The following is a 24324-nucleotide window of genomic DNA, read 5'->3' on the forward strand; positions in this document are numbered from 1 at the left end:
TACTGAGAACTCGTGGTTAAACCCTGCTAGAGCAGGGTTTAACCACGGGCTCTCAGTAAATTTCGATCACCCGGTGTTGCTAGTTGGCGTTCACGACAAGCTGCGTACACGAATTTTTAAAAATTTCTCCTTCGAATTGCAACCGCAGCCTCGTATGGACCAGCGCCACTAGGCAGCGCGACGAGTACTCAAAAGTGCAGATGTGGGCCGCTTCGGCACTAGATGGACGAGCCAGTGCAACTTCCTCTCGCCGACTGTGCATCGGAAGTAGACAAAGTTAGAGTGGGCACTTAAGGTCCTTAATTGCTCTGAATGTGAAAAAGCACCCTTTGACTCAACGGCCTTTGCCAGAAAGGCCTTTACCTAAATCATTTTACCATAAAGGCATATACAACAAAGGCTTTCGACCTTAAAGGCTGGTATCCTGAAGGCCTGCATCCTAAAATCATTTCACCTAAAGACCTTTGCCATTGCCATTGTCATTAAAGATTCATTGTTTTTTAGTAACGTCGTCAATCATCACAAAACTACCACTATCAATAACCCTACTACTAACTACTAATGTCTCGTCTAATTTCTGCTTCTTTGCCTATAACTGCCGATTACTATGTTATGATCTTATGACCGAAAGAAATACACGGCATTGTGCCCTGGACCGCGGCCACCACAATACAGTGCCCTCAAGGCCTACAAGTCATTGTTCAGCTTCCTCAGAGCGACTGGCTTGAGGGACCAATTGTGTTGTGACCCTTGCCCCTTCTCTTTCCCTTCCCAATCATGGCTACGGCGCCCGGCTGCTGACCCGAAAGATGCAGGTTCGATCACGGCCGCGGCGGTCGAACTTCGATGGAGGCGAAATTCTAGAGGCCCGTGTACTGTGCGATGTCAGTGCACGTTAAAGAACCCCGGGTGGTCGAAATTTCCGGAGCCCTCCACTACGGCGTCCCTCATAGCCTTAGTCGCTTTGGGACGTTAAACCCCATAAACCAAATCAAACCATCTTTCATAGTCCAGGGTAGCCAACCAGAACACCCTTGTGGGTAACATCTCTGCAGTCCCTCTACCTCTTCATCTCTCTCTCTCTCTACTGTTGACGTCATGCGACACCATGGTGACGTCATTGGGATTTTCGGACCACTCCTGCTGGAAACCAACGCCGGGTTTCGTTGCTGATGACCCATATAAGGCTTTCGCATTAATGCGTGCACCACAGTGAGCCCGGCAGTGAGAGGGATCTACGCTAACAGGGAAGATGAATGGCCACGGAACTCGCTATGCCCAGACCTCGAGCTCCTCTGCGGACTCGGGACACGCAACGTGCGTAATAGCGTGCGAAGCGCACACGGCGCACGAAACGAAAGCGAACCTGGCCGCCAGCTACGAGGCATTGACGGCGTTGACTGCGTCGCCCCGGGTTCCCTTTGTTGTCGCGCCTTTCAGCGCCACTTCTGACCGCCGCGGGGTTTCATTCGGGATCCATTCACCCAAACCCTGCTGCTGTCGATGCGATCGGGGGCATATGCACCGATTACGCCACCTGCGGACTTTTTATTTATTATTTATTTTATTTATTTCTACACACTGCAGCGCCTAAAGGGGCTATCGAAGAAGTGGACGTATACAAAACATCTAGGATACGGTTCAAATTATAAGACATGCCAGCAAAAATTGAAACACCGAAGTTGAAAACAAAGGGAGCACTACAGAAATTGGGACCATGGGAACAGTAAATAAATAGATTATGAATCAGTTATGGCATGCATAAATCTGTATATTGGGAGGGAATGCACTGGACCGGGCATTGTATTCCAATATAAAATAGTACGCGGAAAGAAACTGTATCTAAAACGATTAGTGCGAGCACAGTAAGGTGAGAGATTAGGATTGCGATAACTTTTTTGTTGATGATGGTATTAGGACTGTCGCCTGTGAGTCCGTAGTGCGAATGAACGACACAGTGCAAACATTTTAACGATTCTGGTTGCAGGCCAGTGGCGAGGGAAGCTATCTGCAATAATTTAGTCGTCTTCTGTCCCGGTCCTACAGCTCGTGTTATTTCGATCCACCCCATTATGCTAATTGTCACTGCCCTGCAGCTAAGCGGAAGGTCGAAGGCTGGACGCAAGCACAGCGCGCATCTTGCAACGTGCGCAAGTTACGCATATTACGCAGTCATATTTTGCGGATGTGCTTTTTAACGCTAACGCTTTAAAGGACCCTTTACGCAAAAAATCCGGCCACGGCGTTGTGAGCGAAAAATCACGAGCATGACTCTGACAAGTTGTGCCCAGAGAGCAACCTAGGAGGCAAGTGGGCCACCCAGGTCACGTGACCTTGTGACGTCATCACAACCTGCTCACCGGATAGTGAGAAAACTGCCCACCATGGCATGTGGCAGTTAAATTAATGACTGGTCGCTTGGGAACAGCAACCTGGGGCACACCGCTTGGAGCACCTGCCATCGCAGGGCAGTGATACATCGCTTAACCGCTGCACCACTGCGACGGGAGCGATATGAGGACTCCCAGGGATCTATGAATGTAAAGTACAGATTGACCTTCTGCATATATGAAAATTAACCTATTAGCTTATCCGGTCATATCCTTAAAGGCGGAGCAACTGTCTCCTTCATTTTTTTTTTTTTGCTGTGATTCATTCTTTGCATCCAGAAGTCCCTGAACTAATCCTTCACGTCGAAGCTGCCGCGCGTGAAGTGATGGACCAGAGTTACGGAGAAATTTCCTCCAATAGTAAAACAAGCATCAATCGAAAAAAATTACGCGGACACTGAAGTCATGATAAGAGTGCAATGCAACATCATTAGAAGCAATTAACGTTGTTGCTACATTTTCCTGTGCCTCTGTCAGTTCTTTCCCCACGTACATACATGATCTTCGTCACTCTCATCGTATTAGAATGGAAAGTTGGGCGAGTTGGTATACGTTCATTTTGGGTGGAAAAAACAGCGCGAAAGGGACGGAACAGCGCTTGTCCGTGTGGTTTCCTTCATCTTTGTCCTCCGTTTCTTTCGCGCTGTTTTTTCCATCTCATCGTATCTTTACTGGCACACAAACAATCATGCACTGAGTATATAATCGTCCCGTTACTGTTTATACGTATCTTCTGTGTGTTCATATCGGTGGCCCGTGCCGTCTCAAACGACGCTGCGTCCAAGCTACGACTCTGAACACTCATGTCGAAATTGTAGCCCTCTATAGCCAACAGCGTAGGTTCCTGCGAACATTCCGAAATATCTCGAACCTAGCATATTTCACAAAAACAACGGGCCACGAAGCGCCCTCAGCTTTGGCAATAAAATATTTCATAATCCTACAACGCTCTGTCTGCAATACAGCTGCTCTTTATCGCTGCTGGCTGATTAAACACTGACACAAAAGGTCAGAACGTGGCCAACATATCTCCGTCAAATAAAAAATTATGATCGGTGGTATTGTCTTGCACGGAGAGTCAGAGCGGTTTGATCGTGGCCTAGATCAATGGATTATCACTGTTTAAATCGCCGATGCTACGTTCAATAAATTCCGAGGACGTTTAAGCTCCGCCATAAGAAAAGACGCGATAACGCCTTTTCCGTCTTTTTTATTTTTTTAATTACTATAACATGAATGCGCATCCCCAACACGCCTTACTGTCATACACATCGTGACGCCTTCACTTGGTGACCCTCTAACACAGTTGAGCCAACGACCCTTTGTGCCAACGATTCCACACTTCTACCAAGATGAAACGGCCATTGTTCATAGGTGAATCTTCCTGAGCAGCACAGGTAATTAATTAACCCAATATTGCAAATTAATGGTTTCACTCTCGTCCTTTGCAGGGCGTAGGGCCAGCCTTTGGCAATAAATTTCCTATATTGGGCCGATGTTATCAGCCCAGCATTTCAAATGGATGGCTTCACACTGGCCCTTTGTAGGGCCAGCCTTTCCGAACACATTTCCAGTATTGGGCTGATTACCTGTGCCTCTTGGGGATATTGCGCAAAGGGCGGGTGCGGCAGGCAAGGACACGCCCGGTTCAAAACAACGTTCTCGTCTTGCGGCGCGTGTCAACTCCGAGGCTTGTGCTGCCGATCGCCTTCCTCTATCACAGCGCATGTCTGTTTGATCGTTTCTATGAGAAGTAACAATTTGCGGGGTTTATTAACGGTCCGAAGCTGTATACCAGCTGTGATGGAGACAGTAGTGGAGGGATCCGGACTGATTTCAATCTCCTGGACTTCTTTAACGTGCTTTTATATAAAACAGCACGCAAGCATGTTTCCACTTGGGTCCATCGAAATGTGGCCACTGCGGCCGGAATTCGATCCCGCCACCTTTAGTCCACTCAACCACCACGAGTGTTTTTTTTTTTTTTTCCATGAGTGATGTTCCTTTATCGCGTTTATGTATCTACGGTTTATGGGCGTTTAACGCCCCAAAGCGAGAAAGACGGTGAGGGACGCCGTACAGAATGGCTCCAGAAATTTCGACCACCTGGGGTTCTTTAACATGTACTGACATAGCACAGTACACGGGCCTCTAGAATTTCGCCTCAATGTACAGTAGTGTAGTATATGTGCTAAAGGTACAAAGTGGCCCAAGGGCGGCCTGTAGGTCCCTTACAGTGTGTACATAAAACGTTTTAGGTGGGCATAATAAACGGCAGCCTACAAAATTTATTCACAATAAGTGTTAATTGCTGGGCTGTGTGGGAATCGTAAATATTAAGATGCAGGAAGCAACAAGCGATTCTAAATACAACCACATGAAACATCAGGACCTATTTTCATTCTCGTTTGTGGATACCGTAGCGCTAAAATTAAGCGATCAAAGGCTGATGGTAGGAGCTAATGCCACTTCTACGCCGACGCCGACGCAGGACGAGAGCATATCCGTCTCCGGACGGCCAAACACGACGCACGAGTCCTTGAGAAGAGCGCGCCGCTGGTTCCAGCGTGACTTCCTTGTCCGGGCCACCGGGCGTTTTATGCGCTCAACAGAGTCGAGAGCGCTGCCCGTCACGGCGGTGCCCTTTCCTTACGTTGTGCGCCGTTTCGGCGAGAACGCTAATCTTGCTTTTCCCATAGCGACAGATGTATCGTGGAGGTATATTCCGAAGTCTACACCATATATCTATCGTCGTCGCCCGAGTGGATAGTGTTAGTTCCGTGGGGAAAAATACACTATAAATTTTATGCTGTCACTACAGATTTTTGCAGTATTTTGGCACAGGGTTTTGTAGTAACACCTGAAGTTTCTCCACTACTGCGCATTCCCTTGTCGTAGCGACATACCAATTGTGTCGTTACAACAGACGATGTCGCAAACTACAGAAAGATTGGTTGTAACGACAGGAGAATACCTCTTGTATACCTCCGTCGTTTATTTATTTATTTTTTACAAGGTTTTGCGTCCGAAACAGCTTTGAGTAAGCAAGGTGATTGCGGGAACGGTAGTGCGCACGTGCATGTGCCAGCGCGAGTCCTGTATTTTGTGTGTACACAAGCCGGCGCACTTTGCGTCACAGCATTTGCGGGGCTTGCGTGGTTAGCCTTGACAACATGCGGCGCCCGACCACTTTGTACGAAATACAGCGTCGCCGCTGCGTTCTTCGACGCTATAACTCGCTCTGAACGGTTTCATTCGCTTTCATTTGGCAATTCTAACCCGTGCTTAAACGTATAGACGACAGCTCAATCTTTTTTTTTTTTTTAGATAAATCAGCGATTTTTTTACTGTTGAACCGAAATTCTATAAAATAGCCCATTTATCTGAAAACGTAATTACGTGAACACAAATTACTAAGTGTGGGGTTCAGTGTCCTGAAGAGACACAAGCTATAAGTAATGCCGTAATCGGGGAGCTCCGGATTAATTTAGAACAAACTGATTTTTTTACGGTACGCTGACTTCGCACAGCCCACAGATGAATTGCGCGCTTCGCCTCCAATAAAACGCGGTCACGGCGGCCGGGGTATAACCTAAGTCCTCCAGATAAGTAGCCGAGCGCCCTAAGCATAGAGCCACCACGGCAAAAAAAAAAATTGCGATTCTGTCATTGCAACAACGCCACGCGAAGCAGTTCTCAAACATTGTGTCCGCTTTTACATTTTCATCTGACTGAAATAGTTCACTCGTTTAACGGGCAAGCACTTTTAATGCACTGATTGCTTTCATTAATAACATAAAAAGCAGTTTGTAGAGCCAGGTGCTTAATGAACTCTGCTTATTGTCAATGCATCACGCCACAGTGTGTTGTACTCCCTGGGGGTTGTTTTTGCAACGCCAAACTAAAAATTCGCTGTGGCTTAGCTTGGTTCCGGTAATTGCGAAAGCAATATCCGTACCTACGCCATGGTTCAGCTGGTAGTGTAACTGGTAGTGGTGCTAGTGGTTAGACTTGTGGCGATGCATCTGTTATACAATCCAATCCAATGCAATCCAATCCAATCCAATGTAATCTAATGTAATTTAATTTATTCTAATCCAATCCAATCTAATCCAGTCCAGTGCAATCCAGTCCAGTCAGGCCGCCGTGGTTGGCCGCTGGTGGTTGGCACAGCTACTGCTTTCTAGCGACGTGAGTCGAGCCTAATCTCTTCAGCTGGATGGATGGATGGATGGATGGATAGGAGCGCCCCCTTTGAAACGGGGTGGTGGCAATTGCCACCATGCTCAGCTTTTCTTCTTTATTTTTTTTGTTTACTGTGTTGGCAATTCTCATTAAGAATCGCCACCATCTTTACCAACGGTTTCCTACAATTCTAACCTTATGCCACATCTCTGCTTTTCAGCCACCAATCCTCCAATCGCTTTTTGCTGACTTCCACTGCAGATTTGTTTACATGACCATTGTTATCTTTAAACCCAAGGGCCTCAGGAAGAGTGACTGCGCCTGCATCGACATCCGGATGGATACCGTCACATTTGATTATGAGGTGTTCAATTGTTTCCACAGATCTACCACACACTGCACATGTGTCATCTTCTTTGTTAAATTTCTTTTTGTAGCTGTGCGTTCTAAGACACCCTGACCTAGCTTCAAAAAGTAGGGCACTGCCTCTTGAGTTATCATAGAAAAATTCTTTCCTGATCTGCCTTTTCCAGCATCGATATAGTTCTACACTATGTTTCTTTTCCATTGAATTTATCCAATTTTTAACTTCCACGTTTTTAACCAGTCGTTTAATGCTCTTTCTTTCTCCGTCCTCATGACCTGCATACTTACTGGTTAGTTTTCTAGTTCTTTTCCGCCACTGTGAGTCAACGCTCTTTCTGTATAAATATTTAAATACCTTAGCTGCCCACCTGTTATCGTCCAATTTCCTCAGGCGTTCTTCATATAGTATTTTACTCTTAGCTTCCCGTGCTTCGAACGATGCCCAGCCCATATCCCCTTGTACTGCCTCGTTTGTTGTTTTGCCGTGGGCACCTAGTGCTAATCTTCCAACTGCTCTCTGATTTACGTCTAATCTCGACTGAACTTCTGCCCTTAAGCACAGAACCGCATTGCCGAAAGTAAGTCCCGGCACCATTATTCCTTTCCAAATACCTCTTAGTACTCCATATTTGTTGTACCCCCATAATGCCCTATGTTTCATTATCCCGGCGTCTCTTCGTCCTTTTGCCCTGAGAGCCTGTTCGTGCTTTTCCGTGTATATCTGCCCTTCGTTTAGCCATATCCCGAGGTATTTGTATGCGGCCACTTTGGGTATTTCGTGGCCTTGTATTGTAAGCACCTGGTCAGTTGTATCGTTAAAAACCATCAAACCTGATTTAGTTCCGCTAAAACTGAAACCTAGAGCGTCTCCTTCGTCTCCACAGCAATGGACCAAAGTTTGTAAATCTTCCTGGCTATCTGCTAACAGTACAATATCGTCCCCATACATTAAACCCGGGAGTCGCTGCTCAACTACATTTCCGCCTAATCTGTACGACAGATTATAACCTAGATTACTTTCTTCTAGCCTTCTTTCCATATTTATCACGTAAAGCATGAACAGCAGCGGTGATAGAGGACAACCTTGCCTTAATCCTTTGTGCACCCCCACAGTTGTGGTACTTTTTTTCCCTTCCCATGTAATTTCAACTTCATTATCTCGGTAGATTTCCTGTAGAAATTCAATTACGTCATGACCGATACCTAAATCTTTCAATATGCTCCACAGGAGTTCCCTGTTCACGTTATCGTATGCACCGCTTATGTCCAGAAAGGCTAAAAACAGAGGTCTGTTTTCCGCCTTAGCTATTTCTATGCATTGGGTAAGCACGAACAGGCTATCATCTAAACGCCTACCCCTTCTGAACCGATTCTGAAGTTCTCCGAGTATCGGATTACCTTCTACCCATGCCTGCATTTTTAATTTCACCGCCTGCATGGCCAGCCTGTACATAACAGACGTTATCGTAATCGGACGGTAGCATTTGATGTTCATCTTATCTCCTTTCCCTTTATAAATCAAATTCATTTTACTTTGTCTCCAGCTGTGCGGAATTTGCTGATTTTTTATGACTGTCTCCAATGCTTTTATCAGCGCTTCCTTGCTTCTTGGGCCAAGTTCATTAATCAGCTTAATTGGAAGCGTAACACCACAATCGCGCTCCTAGCGGAGAGCGCAGGAGTTAGCTAGGCGCCGGTGGTGGCACCGCCGCGGCTTGCGACGGCGCGAGTCGGTCGCCCTTCTCTACGGCGTGATGTCACACATGACGTCACACAGAGGTCAACTAAAGGTTAATGGTGGCGCCGCCGCGCCACGGCAAAGGCTGAAAGTGCAAGTAGTAAAGCTTTCGCTTTAAAAAGCACACGTTGACACAACGTGCAGCAGTGCACCGTAACTTGCGCCCGTTGCGTGCACTAAGATTTTACGAACGCATAATTAAACTGTCTTGTAGTTGTATCCTAGTCAAGAAGTGAGTCGCGTCAGTTGTCCAGGATCACGTGATCACTTTGTGAAAAATGGCATCGCGCATTGCCACATTTCAATGGTTAGCGTGCACGGCTATACTGCGCTGGAGGGCTCGGATTCAGTTGCGGCAGCGACAGCCTTGTTGAGGAGGAGACGACCCGCAAACAGCCCCCGTGTGTTATGAGAAGTCAGTGCACGTTAAAGAACACCAGGTGATCTTATTGAATGCGGAACCCTCTAGTACGGCGTACCTCATAGTCCATGTGTCGCTTCAGGACTTTAAACACCAGAGTTAATTTTACATTTGGTAAGGGATGATGGCCAAGAGGTCTCATACTTCCCTCTTCACGCCGTTTCTCACGACAACCTCCTTTCAGCTATTATAAAAATGGTCAACAGACTTTCTATAGGCTTCAGCTGGACTCTATTGCCTCCCTATAAGTATTTCTTTTATTCTATTCATACTCTATAGACTTTCTGTAGACAAAAGTCAACTAAAAGTGTGTGGCCATAAATATGTAGATTGTCTATAGACTGGGCACAGACGAACCTATGTGGAGAGTCTATAGACTGCCTTTGAAAAAAAATTGTAAGGGAGTGCTTTCTTTTGCCATGCGCCGCCCAGTACTACAAAGCACGCCTCCAACTTCGAGCGAGAGAAAAAATTCGTGCTACGCGCTTAACCAAACTTACAGCTGCTTCTGGTCAATTTGCTCTGAAGTTTCCACTACTGCCGCTCGTACGCAGTGTACTGAACAGACCGAAAAGAACACGAAAAGTGGCGGGAAACAACACTGTGCTTTGCTGGGGTCTTAAGCCCTTGCCAAGCAGCTCGAAGGGTTAAAGTATCTCGCAGCGCGATTAACACCTTGCTAAACCACGAGCTAGGCGAGACCCTCTTCGCCTCGCTTCTCCAAACAATGCCGTGCGCATCGTTATACGCCGCAGAGCACACACCTTTTTTTCGCTTTATTCGCTGCTTTAGTTGTTTGTCTGCAACAGGTCTGCGTACGCGAGGAGTTTGCGGACACTAGTGCGCATGCGCGAAACGCAAGCAGCAGCCTTTCTGTCTGCGTAAGCGCACCCAACCCCACGCGTTTCGCAAACAAGTTCACATGCTTAGAAGGGGATTAAGGAAAAAAAAATAGGAGTAGCTCGAACAGATAACTAACAGAAGAGCCAAAACAGCAGTACAAGGCGGGCTTTAAACATTCAGCAAGGGAGACACGCCACTTTTGGAACATTCGGGAGATGCCGAGACTGTACACAACTGTGCGCCCCTACGGGCTTGACGGCATTACTCCATTCCGTATACATTGTTCTGCAGTTAAAAAAAAAATGACTCGTAAGGGGAGCTTGGCTTCTTGGTTTGGTTTGGTTTGGTTTATGGGGTTTAACGTCCCAAAGCAACTGAGGCTATGAGAGACGCCGTAGTGGAGGGCTCCGGAAATTTCGACTACCTGGGGTTCTTTAACGTGCACTGACATCGCACAGTACACCGGCCTCTGGAATTTCTCCTCCAAAGAAATTCAACCGCTGCGGCCGGGATCGAACCCGCGTCTTTCGGGTGAGCAGCCGAGCACCATAACCACTGAGCCACCGCGGCGGCTGCTTGGCTTTTTGAATGGGGGAAAAATCATTAAAATTCAAGACGAAATAGATAATAAAAAACTGCTACTACATTGTACAATCCAAAACGCATACAACACAATGAACGAAAGAAAAGCTAGCAGTAAATGAAGGTTGAATCTAAAGCAGTAATAAATAATTATTACAGCAAATGGCAAATGAACAGTAAACACATGAATTCAAAGGCAAACAATAAGCATGGAGATAAAGCGATGACATTAAGTATGACATAATTTTAAAATCAGAGACACACGAAAACAATACGCAAAAATGACGCCCAGAAAACCATTACAGCCATGAAGTAGTAATGCAAGCATAGCACAGGACATGAGCAGACATCGTTGTTGACCCAAGATTGTCGTTGTCTTCGAGGAACTGTCTGAAACCTGTAACCTTCGAAAATATGCTGTCAATTTACTTGTTAATGGTGGGATAAAACCAGTCTGCGCTGTGTAGCTCAGCACTGCTTACGGCAGTTATCTCGCATGAGTGTGGACTTTCTGTATGTTTCGTTCAGTGAAAATTTATCCTGTCTTAAATGAATAAAACGCATGTCCTCTCTGCGTCTAAAGTGCCCGAAATAGAAGGTTCGCCGTCGAGCGGTGTAGCCGGGCATTTCCGCCCTCCGTAAACAACGCTCCATGTCTATCCAAACTTAGCACACCGCTAGCCTTCGAGCTTGCCGAGTCAGCCCTGATGGCTCAGGTGTACCGCAAGAACTTTGCTACCCCGCTTCTGAGCCATCTCTTCGGGCTGGGCACCATTGAAAAAATGCCATGCTCCATTTTTTTCTATTGGGCCTGCATGAATTACTTAGATTTAGATTTTTTTGTCTCTGCCTCGAATTGACTAGGTTTCTGAATGCGCACAAAAGGTAATATCTGTGTTCGCCTATACTGTCATTAGAAACGAGTGAGTGAGTGAGCGAGTGAGTGAGTGAGTGAGTGAGTGGAGTGAGTGAGCGGAGTGAGTGAGCGAGTGAGCGAGTGAGCGAGTGAGTGAGTGAGTGAGTGAGTGAGTGAGTGAGTGGAGTGAGTGAGCGGAGTGAGTGAGCGAGTGAGCGAGTGAGCGAGTGAGTGAGTGAGTGAGTGAGTGAGTGGAGTGAGTGAGCGGAGTGAGTGAGCGAGTGAGCGAGTGAGCGAGTGAGTGAGTGAGTGAGTGAGTGAGTGAGTGGAGTGAGTGAGCGGAGTGAGTGAGCGAGTGAGCGAGTGAGCGAGTGAGTGAGTGAGTGAGTGAGTGAGTGGAGTGAGTGAGCGGAGTGAGTGAGCGAGTGAGCGAGTGAGCGAGTGAGCGAGTGAGCGAGTGAGCGAGTGAGCGAGTGAGCGAGTGAGCGAGTGAGTGAGTGAGTGAGTGGAGTGAGTGAGCGGAGTGAGTGAGCGAGTGAGCGAGTGAGCGGAGTGAGTGAGCGAGTGAGCGAGTGAGCGAGTGAGTGAGTGAGTGAGTGGAGTGAGTGAGCGGAGTGAGTGAGCGAGTGAGCGAGTGAGCGAGTGAGCGAGTGAGTGAGTGAGTGAGTGAGTGGAGTGAGTGAGCGGAGTGAGTGAGCGAGTGAGCGAGTGAGTGAGTGAGTGAGTGGAGTGAGTGAGCGGAGTGAGTGAGCGAGTGAGCGAGTGAGTGAGTGAGTGAGTGAGTGAGTGAGTGAGTGGAGTGAGTGAGCGGAGTGAGTGAGCGAGTGAGCGAGTGAGCGAGTGAGTGAGTGAGTGAGTGAGTGGAGTGAGTGAGCGGAGTGAGTGAGCGAGTGAGCGAGTGAGCGAGTGAGTGAGTGAGTGAGTGGAGTGAGTGAGCGGAGTGAGTGAGCGAGTGAGCGGAGTGAGTGAGCGAGTGAGTGAGTGAGTGAGTGAGTGAGTGAGTGAGTGGAGTGAGTGAGCGGAGTGAGTGAGCGAGTGAGCGAGTGAGTGAGTGAGTGAGTGAGTGAGTGAGTGAGTGGAGTGAGTGAGCGGAGTGAGTGAGCGAGTGAGCGAGTGAGCGAGTGAGCGAGTGAGTGAGTGAGTGAGTGAGTGAGTGAGTGGAGTGAGTGAGCGGAGTGAGTGAGCGAGTGAGCGAGTGAGCGAGTGAGTGAGTGAGTGAGTGAGTGAGTGAGTGAGTGAGTGAGTGAGTGAGTGAGTGAGTGAGTGAGCGAGCGAGTGAGTGAGTGAGCGAGCGAGCGAGCGAGCGAGGAGTGAGTGAGTGAGTGAGTGAGTGAGTGAGTGAGTGAAAATAGATACCACCATCCTCTTGGGTATGCACCAAAGGCTCGCTAAATTCTCACCATTAACACGGTCTAGGGAACCAGCCTCTTTTGAGGGCCCAAAAATTCGCATTGCAGAAAGAAGGAGAATTATTCTCACCATACATAAATTAGGACGTAGAAGTGTACCAGGGGAGGAGCTCAAATTGAAACCATTGCATTCTATTCAGGCAATGCTCATCGCACTCTTCTTTTTTTCTTTCAGTCTCCTTAAATGAGACCGTAGGCATTCAGCACCATCCTCTGTATTTCCCTTCTTCCATTGCATCCTTACAACACTGCATCACCTCCTGACTGCCTCTGACACAGGAAGCGTCAACAGTCAGCTCAGTAACTACTTTGTATTTTAATGCCCGTGGTTGCTGCAGCGCAGCCGGTCTTTCACGCGACTAATTGACCTCTGGCGCGCGGGTGGGCGGGGCCCTTCCAGCCCCGGCTAAATGCCGCGACCTCTCGTAGAGGCACGATGAACGTGAAGCGTTGGCGCCCGGGCGTCTGCTACGGCGGCGTTTTCGAGGCGACGCCCTGCACGATCGGTTGAATAACAAAAAAAAAAAAAAACCGGAGGGAGGTAGTAGAGTGGAAACAATAGGAAGTCATGACGGTGGTCGGCGGCCAGTTCAGCTACATTAGGGAGCATGCGCATGGGTTGAACGCGCCCTGTTCTTTCACTGAGATAGCGGTATCAGTCTGGAAAGCGCAAGAGAATGCAATTAGGTGACCACCGTTGTCGTCGCCTGATCACATTGTCGCCAATAAAAAGTTTGGATTGCCGTTACCGCCTCCTGACGCCTTACGCAAAGCTTAAAGGGCAACTGCAGCACTTTTTTGAAAATTTCGCGATATTCAAGGATACAGATCTTTATAGGCTGCAGGTAAAGCATGCCAAGTGTTTTTTCACTAGCATTTAAAATAGTGACGTAATCGACGATTGAATTTTGCGCTTCTCCTCAATGCACCGGAGAAGTGCAGGGAAACTCAGCGTGACGTCATGGAAGGTATGATTTCAAATTACCGCTGTCGTCAGCCACACCCTGCCCTGACGCGTTAGACGCTGCCAAACAACTCTCGGCAGGGTTCGCCTTCGGTGGCGTTGGTTTTTTTCCTTCAAAGCACGCGTTTGTGCGTTGGAGATGTACCCATACCTTCGATGACGTCATCATGCGCCCTCCACTTGGCGTTGTGCGCTGCGGAAAAGCTGGAATGGCGTCCGGATTTTAATCGGCGATTACTTCACTATTTCAAGTGCTAGCCCAAAAAGACTTCGCATGCTTTACCTGCAGGTTTCACACATTCGACCCTCTTAAGCTCGTTGATTTCTAAAACCTATGCAGTTTCCCTTTAAGTATGTGGTCCTCGTTAGGGAGGCTTCGTAAGAAAAACGACAAGAATTACACGGCTACCACTGCCACTAACCTGTCTCGGAAGGGGTTCAAAGTGCGGAATCCACTTTCAATACAGTAATGCAGTCAAGGCCATTTACTCCAGATTTTGTCCTACCCACTACTGAGTCCCAGCTGCGGAAACGGTACCAAGAAAAACATACACGAGAGATACACGAAGCCTCGAAATTCGAAACAATGGCGCTCCGAGCATCAGCAGCCCTTCCGCTGGCTTCCTTACGAAAGAGACGGTTTGCATGGAAAAAGAAGTGACCCCGTCTTTCATGGAGCAACTTTTCAGTATCTTGACCCAGTTTCTCGCAAGTCTTTCTTTACTTGTAGTCTTTTACGCGCATTTCCAAGACCAAACATTCACCGCCCATTCTTCGCTTTATGCTTGTCGTTCTCGTCAGCACCAGTTACTCACCCCAGAGGTATAAAGCATCGCGTCGTAATCAGTTTTATCGCTTTTCATGAATTCCGTCGCTTTTATCGGCCCTTTAAGCCTTCACTGAGGCTGACTACACTAGAAAGATCTCTCATACCTACATAATGTATGTGCACTTTCTGTACCGCACTTCTGATTCTGCGTTGCAGACCTGACCTGGGGAACAATGAAGACCATTTATGCAATTAAAAACGCACACTACGTACACAACCGCGCCCGTAGAACGGAAAGTAGTCATACATGAAGAGAAGAGAACAGTCTCGATGTAAAACGGGGACGTTTCTGACAAATAGGTTAGGAATGCATTTCTGTAGTAGTAGAAGTAGTAATAATAATCAAGAGGGTGAGAAAGAAACCCAATTGCAGATCAACCGAGCAGGGGAATAAACAGTGGGAGAGGTTGGCATACGGGGCAGGGCAGTTCGGACATGAAGGATAGCGACGGAATTTGTAAGACAAAGCCGTGCAGGTGTGACAAGTGTGTTGAGTTGTATCTGTCCAAGAATGTGAACCTGCCCCATAGAAAGACTGGGATGAGGGCCGGAGTAGAGTGCACCGTCTAGCCAGAGAGCGTCGTAATAGTCTTTCGTGGTAGCGCGGAGGGACAGTCTCGACCCACCCTCCGAGGACCTTGGTCAGGGGAGCAACGGAGCCCGCGTAACAGTTTTCACTCATCGCTTCGCGTTTGTGTCTGCGAAGTTTTCTGTATTGTTCTATGTTCTCTTTTCTTTTTTACTTCCTTCGCATTAGCTGGCATCGTAACCTCTTTGCTCTGTGCTATGAGCTTTTGCAGGTGTACTTGTGCTATAGAGGCCTTCACTTAGTACATTAAAAGGCACCGAAATGTAGGATGTAAGAAGCTATCGGGGCCCTGGACTGAGTACCCCACCCACGAAGACCGGTTCAACAGATACCCGTCCTAAAAATAAAAGTTTTTCATCACAACCACCGCCAACTGGCACAGCATAAAGATGGTAGCGTGGTGGAAGACAGAGAACATTGTTTTCGTTCATCCCCGCTGTGATTAAAAATTTTTAGTATTTGCTAAGAACATAACATGAAAGATTGTTTAACTAACTGCTTATTTCGTTCCACGTTCGAAGGCAATACTATGAGCTAGAAGGTGCGTCGTATTGACTGCTTCGGACTAATTTCTTTCACAGGGAGTGGTTAAGTGGCCATCGAATTATCGGCACATATGTGTCTTGACATTTCGCATCCACCGATATACCGCTCCAGCAGCTGCGGCCAAGGCCGTGACCTAAAGCTAACGCCGCAGTCGTTTGGCAACAGCGGTGGGTAGAGGAAGAACAGATGGTTTAAGGAGGCTTAACGTCCCAAAGCAACCAGGGCTATAAGGAAAGCAGTAGTGAAGACCTCCGGAAATTTCGACCACTTGGGGTCCTTCAACGTCCATTGACATCGCACAGTACACGGGTCCCTAGTATTTTTCCACCATCGAAATTCGACTGGCGAGCGGCTGGGATCGAACCCGCGCCTTTCGGGTCAGCAGCTGAGCCCATAACCACTGAGCTATCGCGGCGGCACAGGAAGAACAGAGTTTCGTAGTCTGGAGCCGCCGCGGTGGCCCAGTGGTTATGGTGCTCGGCTGCTGACCCGAAAGACGCGGGTTCGATCCCGGCCACGGCGGCTAGAATTTCTTTGGAGGAGAAATTCTAGAGGCCCGTGTACTGTGCGATGTCAGTGCACGTTAAAGAACCCCAGGAGGTCGAAATTTCCGGAGCCCTCTACTACGGCGTCTCTCATAGCCTTAGTCGCTTTGGGACGTTAAACCCCATAAACCAAACCAAACCAGAGTTTTGTAGTCTAGTCATCATGAAATTTTGGAGACAGTAGAAAACAGAGGAAACTTGAAAGAAATTTTCCACAAACACTATGCGGCTCGCCTTTGTAAAGAATGCGAAACAACAGCCTTCGTCTGCAAGTAGCCAGCATTGCGGGAAGAAAGTCGATTCTGCAAATAAACAAAAAACTGGAAAATGCGAAGGGATGAAGTTTCAAGAGAAAAGCAATGTTTTCGCAAGACCCGTCCGTTTTGACCGAGACAGCCACGCCCCAGGGTGGATCCGCACAGGTTTTCTCTCTCTATCCAGTCGTTGCGAGGTCAAAAGGAAAAAGATAGCTGGTAGCTCGTTTTAGGCGAGACTATACGATGGGCATGCATGCAGGCTGCCCTACGTGCCGTTTGGCGAGGAACGGAGCCATTTGTCACGGAGATTCCGAGTTCAGTCGGTCGCAGGGACGGCACACATTCTTCACCGAAAGCCGTCATCTCTTTTATGGGGACGACTGCAGACATGCCGAGTTACGAAACGAGGCTGTGTACGTTGCCGGCCTGTTACCAGTCATTAGTGGTAATGAGGCCTATTAGATGCACCTCCCGCCGTACGCTCTGACCTGGCGTGCTGACCACCGCAAATATCGGGAAGATAAAGTTGTCGGTGAGCTTTGCGTGCATTTCGGTGAATCGAGCAGCGATGGAAGTGTGTTTTCAGTGCGGTAGCACCTCTATGTTCATTTTCCGATTTCGGGCACACATACAGCCTTTGTCAGAAGTAAACAGCCCAGGCGGTTTGCTTCAAAGTCGTGTAGGGGGGCTCCGCTAGCATTCATGAAAGTCCTATGCATCAGAAGGGGCAGGAGCAGAAGTCATCTTACCTCCAGGTGATTTGCAACTCTGCGTATGCATTACGAGCAACAAAATGTGCTTCGAAAGTGAACTCCCTGGCCTCCAAACTTTTGACAAAGGGTGTACATACGTCCCTCAAGCCTGCTTTGTGACAGGCGGCTCACCTGACCCCCTGGTTATGATCAACTTGCCAGATGTGTACACCTGGTAAGCCTTCATCTGGGTGAAGGCCTGCCCTCTGAGTGAAGGTCTAGGCCTGGGTGAAAGGTACCCCTTGTTGAAGGCCTACAAGGTAAATAATTGCCTCCAGTGTAAAGGCCTCTAGGTCAAAGGGCTTTGTGGTAAAAGCCTTTAGGCCAAATGCCTTATGATCAAGGCCTTTCGGGTGAAGGTCTTCATGACAAATACCTTCCTCGCGTTCTTACGATTCTTCTAATCTTTTAGCCATTGTTTGTGACTTTTTCAGGCTGATATTTAACACCCGTGCGTACAGCGATTTCAAACGCTTAAAGGGTAGCGCGTGAGTTCCCCTCCTCGCGTATTATCCGTTCGTTGACTCGCTGTTACGTAGTGCTTCAGTCGAGTCGTACTACGCTTGGACGATGCGAGCGCAGAGTCTTACAAGGTGAAGTATGGGCAAATGCTGCTCCGGTTCGTAATAAGAGAGAGATAGCGTAGCTTTGACTTGCTATACCCGAGTAAAACCCGAGTAAGAAAGAAGCCGCGAACATTACCCCCTCCCCCCCTTCCAGAAAAAAAAAACTACGGCCCCGCAGCCGACGGCGTCGACTGGTTGTCATTATGTTGTGATTAAACCATCAGCCCCTGCTAGCCTGACGTAAACTGTATTAACCATGACTTCAAGACAACCGGTCGACGCCATTGACTTGAAAAGCGCCTTTGAGAGGTACGTGCCGCTTCGTTCTCGAGTGTATTCGACTATATATACCGTGTCCACTCCTCGTACGCTCTACCGGTATGTGTGTATGTATGTATTCAGCAGTCAGAATAATTGGTCTTCAGAATTCAAGTGGTGATCCTGTAGTGAATGAAAGTGTGGATGGTGATTTTATTGTCATAATGGGCCCCAACCACGTGATCTAACGGTTAACTCCTACCAGATACCAGAAAAACAATCAAGAGCTTCCCGAGACGCGACGTCTCCGTCGCGTACGAATAAAGAGGACACTTTTCATACATGTCCGTGCTCGAAACTTAGCGAGCTGCATAGCGGTACATCACGTATCGTACTCTGAGCCGTCATCCCCTCGTGAACAGGAGCCATTCCAGGAAGAAATGGACTTCAGCGTTGCTGTAGTACTTTAAAAGCTTCCTAAACAGCTGTATGCGTTCATCATATGCACTGCGCAGGCCAGGTCGCCCAAGCTACACCAAACAACATGAGAAGCTTGCAGGCACCGCGAAGAAATCGTGAGTTAGACCTTCTCCCGTCTCATCCTTATACTCTCTACGCCAGGCTAGCTCGCATCGAAAGACACCTGAATCGACCCTGGCATTGTCTTAACAAGACACTCCTTTTCTCACATGTTTATGACACCCGATGGAACGCCGTTCCTAGGCCTCCTCCCTATTCTCAGCGCACACAGGCACAGACAAACGCGCACGCACACACACACTTGGAAATCCAGTAAACAGTGTGGTCTACGGTGGGCAACAGCCGGACCGCTGGCGGTGACAACACGGTCGGTGAAGGCATTCCTGAACCTTCGCAGGAAGCAAACCATTTCCCCCTCCCTTCTCCTCAGAGTTCTTGCGTAGCACTTTCCGTGCACCGTCTTGGTTCACGTTGCCTTTGCAGTTGTGCCTTCAAGAATTCGCGTTCTCTTCCTCCCCATCGATTTCTAAGCCGGACACAACTGCCTGGCACCGTCACAGCACACTACTGTGCCTCCTCCTGGTCTGCGGTTATCTTACTTTTTTACTCAAGAAGGACAACACAAGACATTGTTTTCGTTCTCGTCCGTTTTTCTGTGCTTCTGCCATACCATGTCGTCAATCCCGTTCGTTTTTTGTGCTTCTGTCACACCATACAGGCAATGCCGGCGAGAAAAGAAGTGGAATGCAGTGAAACTGCTCCGCTTCACGCCAGAGGAACCGAACCTACAGCGTGGCCAGCGATCGCGAAGACTCCGGAAGCGTTGACTTATTTCGTCGCCCAGTTGTACTTGGAGAGCCCGAAAACAGTTCTCACCTCAGGAAGCGCTGACAGCACCAGCGCTATGTTGTTGTTGGTCGGTTTGTCTCTACGGTCCGAAATGCGCGAACAATTGTCCGCAGATGTTGTTTTTTTTATTTATCGCAATTTTGTTCCTTTCCTGCTCTCTCTTTCTTTCTTTCTCTCTGCTTTCTGGTGCGGCCCTAGCGAAGCACAGACGCGGTATTTCACTCCAAGAAAATTTGCAGCTGCTTTTCGGCATTTACTCTTGCCTACAAGTCTATTGCATACCATTACACCGTGAAACGGAGATGCTTAAAAAAGACGATATTTATTTATTTCTTATTTCAGGTTCCTTCATGGCCCTTGTAGGGCATTAGAGAAGGCAGTGAGCGGTTACAAATTCGTACAGAATATATACACAACGGGTTATTCAAAACAATAGCTAACGCGTGTATTTAGCAGCATCATTACACAAGATTTCGAAGTGAAGAGAATACAAAGTAAACAGTATTGCAAAAAAGTATGAAGTGCGAAAAAACTTTAGGTTTGAGAAACAAAACTATACAAAGTAGTGTTAAGGCATAAGGTCATTTATAAATACTCATAACACAAGCTATAATACAAAGCAATGACAACACAGCAACAGTAAGCAGCACAAATAACGAAAATGCATATCTAAAATTGGCGAAATGGCTGTATACAGGATAGCAACGTGAAAATAAATAAAACGACCATTTTATCTAATCTACTACAAAATAATCTCGCAACCTTTTTTTAAATTCTTCAATGTTGTTAGTAGTAAGTAAGGCTGCAGGTGGGTGGTTCCACTCCGATGACATCCTGGGAATGAAAGATGCCAAGCAAGCAGTAGTGCGGCAAAGTGGAATGCCGACCTTGTCCGGATGATCAACGCGTGATGAAATGTAGGTAGGTGGAATGAACAGTGCTCGTTCAGTTAAACACTGATTACGTGTAATAATGTAACTGCATGCTCAGACTGCTGGTTGGCGCTTATGTGTGTCCGTTCTTCTTCTGTCAGGTGGCAGGTGTCGCGGTTGGCAGGTGGAATGAGGAGCGGAGTGGAGAGGCAGGTCGCAGGTGCGAAAGGTGGGACGTCACGTGATCTGATGATGTCAGAACTGTATCGACTAATCAGCCAATTGTATGACAGACCACAGCGCCGAATTTTTTCCCGTGATGAGGCTATGGAGGGGTAAGAGAGAATGGGCAGGGGGAGTGGAGGTTGGATGGCAGGTGTCAGGTGTGACTCGACCAATAAGCGAGTTTTATGACCAACCACTACGCAGAGTTTTTTTCCCTGATGACGCTACTAACGCTACGGAATAAAAAAAATAAAGACCAACCGGCGTGCACTAATAAAAGGAAGAGCACAAAAGCTCCATTGTGATTGACATGTTGCACGCTTTCGCAAAGATCTCAAGCTTTTGTACACTCATTATAGTTGGTTGTATGAAATGCGTGCTACCCACAAAACCTCGAAGGAGCGTTCCTTTAGTTAAGTATTTGGCTTATTCAGAAGTTTTCTTTTATTCATCTTTCGGCTTCCAGACCGCGCGTTTCACTCAGCTGCTGAAGATCCATAATCTCAGAACGCCCAATGAATTTCGGGGAAATACTATATCAGTCTATCGGGAGCATACACTCATCGAAAAACTACTTAGTGGGCCGAGCTATTTACTCAGCTGTAAGAGAAAACAATACGATCATGCCCACAGTATCTTTCCCGCTTTTTCTCCCTTGGTGGTTAGAAGAGCATTCCTGCATTTCCTCAAAACTTCATCGTAATATTCCTTACCTTCAACCAACGTTCCTTTGTGAACTCGTGAGCTCGTTCTCACCAGAGCAGTGCCGTGACAGCTGATTCACCTATAGCCACGCTGGTGCCAAACTGACCAGACAACCTGTTCTCGGTTAACAGATAGCTAGAAGTTGAGCTACGAGCTGCGCCATTGACAAGACAGGCACGCTGACACTACTCGCATTGGATGCTCTTCATGACGTCAGAAAGAATCGAGAACAGGGCCTCATCAATAGACAAGGCACGCAGTCATCCTCGAGAGCATTCAAAGACAGCTGGGCCTCGCGACAAGCGAACGAGCGGCACAGAACGCTGGCGTGTCCTCAGCGAATGGCAGCGCAGCACAGGCGAAAAAAAAAAAAAACACGGGTCCCTCGACTCGAGTAGCGAGCGAATCCTTATTAAAGGCGGAAGCGTTATTTGGCTCATCAGCAACGCAACCCAGTTTTGTTGACCGCAAAAGTGGTCAGGAAAACTGACTGTGACGTTACCATTGAACCGGGATCGGAAGTGACGTTACCAGACAGGGAGAGCAACTGGAAACGACGTCATCCGGCCGGATGTGCCGTGGTGCTAGGTTAAAGCGGCGCTTTATTCTTATGCGTATGTCGAGTGGTATTTCGTAAAGGCCCTCACCCTAAGCCTTTTGATCTAAGGCCTTCACATGAAAAGCCTTTCAGAAAATAGTACTATAGTAGGATACAACTTAAAAAAACAGCAGTTGCTAACACTGTGCATCGGTCCGCGGCGTCCTGTATTACTCCGCTGGCCAGACGCAACTGTAAACGAAATCAGCTTTTTAATGTTTGACTATATCAAACAATGCACATATCAGAACTCTAGAGCTCACAGCTCTTTTGTTGTGGTAAGAGTCTTGTTTACGTAACAAGAAACGTTTAGGTAGCGGAATACTTTTTTGTCGTGGAAGAATTCTGTGCGCGGAGGCTGAATGTGGGCGGAGCTTCACTGCAGACTTAAGTTGTATCCGACCATAGCTACTAAGTGCTACTAACTCGTAAGCAAATATGGTTAACTAGTAGCCCACGATGACACTCCTATGCTTTATCCCCAGCAGCACAGCTAATCAGTCCAATATTGGAAATGTGTTGGCGAAGGCCCGTCCTATACAAGAGCAGAGTAAAACCACCCGTTTCCAATATTGGGCCAATTATCTGCGCTACTTCCCTTATAAAAATGGTCTGTAGACAGTCTATACACTTCTTATTGACTCTATTGACTACCTATAGATATTGCTTTTTGTCTATTCATAGTCTATAGACTGTCTATAGACAAAGGTCTACTAAAAGTATATGGCCATAAACCTATAGATTGTCTATAGACTGTCTATGGCATTTTTATTGCCTATACACTGTTCTCTAGGATTTGTCTATAGACAGTCGATAGGCTTTATAGACAGAAGTCTATAAACACTCTATAGAATGTCTAAAACTTTTTTGGTAAGGGTTTGGAGCCCACACAACAGGTAAGTAGTCTTAAGTGACCACCGTAATTTTTTTATGCGCAGAGATACGCGCCACACACTCTTTCCACATCCTTCCCCTTCCCACTGACCTCAGCGGCTATCCGCTGGCGATAGAGTTTTCGTCCCGGCGTGGAGACAACACGCATTAGCATACCTGGTCCAGCCGTGCGGCTAGACAGCGTGCCACGAAGCATCGGTCCTGCTGTGTCGTTCGCGTGCGTACGTCGGCAGAGGCGCCCTGCGGTTGTCACGCAAACGCACCGGCGATGACGACACGTCTAATCAAGACAGGGTAGCCAGCTCGGATGGGTTTGTGAAGCGGAGAAAGGACGGAGACACGGTGAAAGCGAGCGAGGAGGTAGGTGAGAAGAGGATGGAGGAGACAGTCCGCCCACATCGTACACGCTCCATTCTAGAAGACTATTGTGTGATACCTGTTAAAAGGCGAGCACTCTCAAGCTATACAATGCAAACCGCGCTCTTCGAAAGGGAACCCTTAGAAAAATTTTTTAGACAGTCTATAGACTGTGCATAGACTCCTGTCTATAAATTGTATAGATTACCTATACACAAATCCTAGAGGACAGTCTGTAGGCAATACAAATGCTATAGACAATCTATCGACAATCTATAGATTTATGGCCATACACTTTTAGCAGATTTTGTCAATAGACTATTGATAGACAAAAATAAATACATATAGGAAGGCAACAGAGTCCATAAGCAGTCTATAGACTGTCGATAGACCATTTCTATAGAGGAAAGCACTTCGAACTCGGGCTCATGCAATCGTGAATGCATTCGCGAATGCAAAAAATCGTCAGTGCTGTCGTGGTAAGCAATTTTCACTTGTCGAAGAAGCAAAACAGGGCTCAGGGTTAATTCCAACTAGCTGTGCTCAGTTCATTATAAATACCACAGATCGCGGCCGCACTGGTTGAATTTCGATGCAGGAGAAATTCTAGAGGCCCGTGTACTGTGCGATGTCAGTGCACATTAAAGAACCCCAGGTGGTCGAAATTTCCGGAGCCCTTCACTACGGCGTCTCTCATAGCCTGAGTCGCTTTGGAACGTTAAACCCCCACACTCTCAACTCAAAATACCACACCTGGGAAATAATACATAGTCAAAGACTGCATTGTGTTTTACGGCGTACAAACGACTGAGGTTATCATGCACCAAACGCACTGTTTAGGGCCTTTGCTTGGCGGATAACGAAAAAAAAAATTGTAAGATAACTTATGTGCGAGCATTGCTTCTTTTAAAAAACTATTAACACTGGAAATTTCCACAACTGCACATCCTTCGTACTTTGACTTATCTTGCTTCGCGAGAAGAAAATTGAGTCAGATGTGCATTCCCATGCGAAGTCGACACAAAATCGTTTAAAAAAAACGCGCTTGGTATCTACATGACTTCAATTCTGCTAATGGACATCATCACCAGCATCCTGACTATGCCCACTGCAGGGCAAATGCGTCTCCCATGTCCCTCCAATCAACCCTGTCATTTGCCAGTTGCGGCCCCCGTATCTCTGCAAACTTCTTAGTCTCATCCGCCCGCCCAACTTTCTGCTAATCCCTGCTACGCTTGCCTTCTCTTG

Source organism: Amblyomma mixtum, chromosome 1, assembly GCF_055824585.1.
Source record: "Amblyomma mixtum isolate Tamu chromosome 1, ASM5582458v1, whole genome shotgun sequence".
NCBI classification, from domain to species: Eukaryota; Metazoa; Arthropoda; class Arachnida; order Ixodida; family Ixodidae; genus Amblyomma; species Amblyomma mixtum.